The sequence below is a fragment of the Ochotona curzoniae genome, unplaced genomic scaffold (genome assembly GCF_017591425.1).
Source record: "Ochotona curzoniae isolate NIBS_2020 unplaced genomic scaffold, NIBS_Ocur_1.0 contig_753, whole genome shotgun sequence".
NCBI classification, from domain to species: domain Eukaryota; kingdom Metazoa; phylum Chordata; class Mammalia; order Lagomorpha; family Ochotonidae; genus Ochotona; species Ochotona curzoniae.
The window spans coordinates 24,567-28,415 of record NW_024466547.1 but is presented as its reverse complement, the minus strand read 5'-3'; positions in this window follow the sequence as shown (position 1 = coordinate 28,415).

Below are 3,849 nucleotides of genomic sequence, written 5' to 3'. Positions count from 1 at the left end.
CCGGGCCGGGAAGAGGGGCGGGGCTGATGCTCGGGGACGTGAGCCCCGGCCACATGGCGGCCGTGGTCCCCAGGTGCAATCCAGCTTGTCTCTTGGGAAGCCACCCACAGTCTTCACGCTCCCTCAGAAGACTGTTTTGGGGCGGCTGGACCCCCACGCGCGGCCCTCTTTGGGCTTAGCGTCGGCAAGCAGGTACAGAGGATCCCACCCCCGGGCTGGGGCTGCCAGGGGCGTGGCTAGACCAAAGCCCGGGCTGGGAAGAGGTGCGGGGCTGATGCTCTGGGACGTGAGCCCCGGCCACATGGCGGCCAGGGTCCCCAGGCGCAATCCAGCTTGTCTCCTGGGAAGCAACCCACAGTCTTCACGCTCCCTCAGAAGACTGTTTCGTGGCGGCTGGACCCCTACGTGCGGCCCTCTTTGGGCTTAGCGTGGGCGAGCAGGTCCAGCCGATCCCACCCCCGGGCTGGGGCCGCCAGGGGCGTGGCTAGACCCAAGCCCGGGCCGGGAAGAGGGGCGGGGCTGACGCTCGGGGATTGAGCCCCGGCCACATGGCGGCCAGGGTCCCCAGGCGCAATCCAGCTTGTCTCCTGGGAAGCAACCCACAGTCTTCACGCTCCCTCAGAAGACTGTTTCGGGGCGTCTGGAGCCCCACGCGCGGCCCTCTTTGGGCTTAGCGTGGGCGAGCAGGTACAGCCGATCCCACCCCCGGGCTGGGGCCGCCAGGGGCGTGGCTAGACCCAAGCCCGGGCCGGGAAGAGGCGGGGCTGACGCTCGGGAACGTGAGCCCTGGCCACATGGCGGCCAGGGTCCCCAGGCGCAATCCAGCTTGTCTCTTGGGAAGCAACCCCCAGTCTTCACGCTCCCTCGGAAGACTGTTTCGGGACGGCTGGATCCCCACGTGCTGCCCTCTTTGGGCTTAGCGTTGGCGAGCAGGTCCAGCCGATCCCACCCCCGGGCTGGGGCCGCCAGGGGCGTGGCTAGACCCAAGCCCGGGCCGGGAAGAGGGGCGGGGCTGACGCTCGGGGACGTGAGCCCCGGCCACATGGCGGCCAGGGTCCCCAGGTGCAATCCACCTTGTCTCCTGGGAAGCAACCCACAGTCTTCACGCTCCCTCGGAAAACATTTTCATGGAGGTTGGACCCCCACGCGCGGCCCTCTTTGGGCTTAGCGTGGGCGAGCAGGTCCAGCGGGACCCACCCCCGGGCAGGGACCGCCAGGGGCGTGGCTAGAACCAAGCCCGGGCCGGGAAGAGGGGCGGGGCTGACGCTCGGGGACGTGAGCCCCGGCCACATGGCGGCCGGAGTCCCCAGGCGCAATCCAGCTTGTCTCCTGGGAAGCAACCCACAGTCTTCACGCTCCCTCAGAAGACTGTTTCGTGGCGGCTGGACCCCTACGTGCGGCCCTCTTTGGGCTTAGCGTGGGCGAGCAGGTCCAGCCGATCCCACCCCCGGGCTGGGGCCGCCAGGGGCGTGGCTAGACCCAAGCCCGGGCCGGGAAGAGGGGCGGGGCTGACGCTCGGGGATTGAGCCCCGGCCACATGGCGGCCAGGGTCCCCAGGCGCAATCCAGCTTGTCTCCTGGGAAGCAACCCACAGTCTTCACGCTCGCTCGGTAGACTGTTTTGGGCGGCTGGAGCCCCACGCGCCGCCCTCTTTGGGCTTAGCGTGGGCGAGCAGGTACAGCCGATCCCACCCCCGGGCTGGGGCCGTCAGGGGCGTGGCTAGACCCAAGCCCGGGCCGGGAAGAGGGGCGGGGCTGACGCTCGGGACGTGAGCCATGGCCACATGGCGGCCAGGGTCCCCAGGCGCAATCCAGCTTGTCTCTTGGGAAGCAACCCCCAGTCTTCACGCTCCCTCGGAAGACTGTTTCGGGACGGCTGGATCCCCACGTGCTGCCCTCTTTGGGCTTAGCGTGGGCGAGCAGGTCCAGCAGATCCCACCCCCGGGCTGGGGCCGCCAGGGGCGTGGCTAGACCCAAGCCCGGGCCGGGAAGAGGGGCGGGGCTGACGCTCGGGGACGTGAGCCCCGGCCACATGGCGGCCAGGGTCCCCAGGCGCAATCCAGCTTGTCTCCTGGGAAGCAACCCACAGTCTTCACGCTCCCTCGGTAGACTGTTTTGGGGCGGGTGGACCCCCACGCGCGGCCCTCTTTGGGCTTAGTGTGGGCGAGCAGGTCCAGCCGATCCCACCCCCGGGCTGGGGCCGCCAGGGGTGTGGCTAGACCCAAGCCCGGGCCGGGAAGAGGGGCGGGGCTGACGCTCTTGGACGTGAGCACCGGCCACATGGCGGCCAGGGTCCCGAGGCGCAATCCAGCTTGTCTCCTGGGAAGCAACCCACAGTCTTCACGCTCCCTCGGAAGACAGTTTCATGGGGTGTGGACCTCCACGCGCGGCCCTCTTTGGGCTTAGCGTGGGCGAGCAGGTCCAGCCGATCCCACCCCCGGGCTGGGGCCGCCAGGGGCGTGGCTAGACCCAAGCCCGGGCCGGGAAGAGGGGCGGGGCTGACGCTCGGGGACGTGAGCCCCGGCCACATGGCGGCCAGGGTCCCCAGGCGCAATCCAGCTTGTCTCCTGGGAAGCAACCCACAGTCTTCATGCTCCCTCAGAAGACTGTTTTGGGGCGGCTGGACCCCCACGCGCGGCCCTCTTTGGGCTTAGCGTGGGCGAGCAGGTACAGCCGATCCCACCCCCGGGCTGGGGCCGCCAGGGGCATGGCTAGACCCAAGCCCGGGCCGGGAAGAGGGGCGGGGCTGACGCTCTTGGACGTGAGCACCGGCCACATGGCGGCCAGGGTCCCGAGGCGCAATCCAGCTTGTCTCCTGGGAAGCAACCCACAGTCTTCACGCTCCCTCGGAAGACAGTTTCATGGGGTGTGGACCTCCACGCGCGGCCCTCTTTGGGCTTAGTGTGGGCGAGCAGGTCCAGCGGATCCCACCCCCGGGCTGGGGCCGCCAGGGGCGTGGCTAGACCCAAGCCCGGGCCGGGAAGAGGGGCGGGGCTGACGCTCTGGGACGTGAGCCCCGGCCACATGGCGGCCGGGGTCCCCAGGTGCAATCCAGCTTGTCTCCTGGGAAGCAACCCACAGTCTTCACGCTCCCTCAGAAGACTGTTTCGGGGCGGTTGGACCCCCACGCGCGGCCCTCTTTGGGCTTAGCGTCGGCGAGCAGGTCCAGCCGATCCCACCCCCGGGCTGGGGCCGCCAGGGGCGTGGCTAGACCCAAGCCCGGGCCGGGAAGAGGGGCGGGGCTGACGCTCTTGGACGTGAGCCCCGGCCACATGGCGGCCGGAGTCCCCAGGCGCAATCCAGCTTGTCTCCTGGGAAGCAACCCACAGTCTTCACGCTCCCTCAGAAGACTGTTTCGTGGCGGCTGGACCCCACGTGCGGCCCTCTTTGGGCTTAGCGTGGGCGAGCAGGTCCAGCCGATCCCACCCCCGGGCTGGGGCCGCCAGGGGCGTGGCTAGAACCAAGCCCGGGCCGGGAAGAGGGGCGGGGCTGACGCTCGGGGACGTGAGCCATGGCCACATGGCGGCCAGGGTCCCCAGGCGCAATCCAGCTTGTCTCCTGGGAAACAACCCACAGTCTTCACGCTCCCTCGGTAGACTGTTTTGGGGCGGCTGGAGCCCCACGCGCGGCCCTCTTTGGGCTTAGCGTGGGCGAGCAGGTACAGCCGATCCCACCCCCGGGCTGGGGCCGTCAGGGGCGTGGCTAGACCCAAGCCCGGGCCTGGAAGAGGGCGGGGCTGACGCTCGGGAACGTGTGCCACGGCCACATGGCGGCCAGGGTCCCCAGGCGCAATCCAGCTTGTCTCCTGGGAAGCAACCCACAGTCTTCACGCTCCCTCAGAAGACAGTTT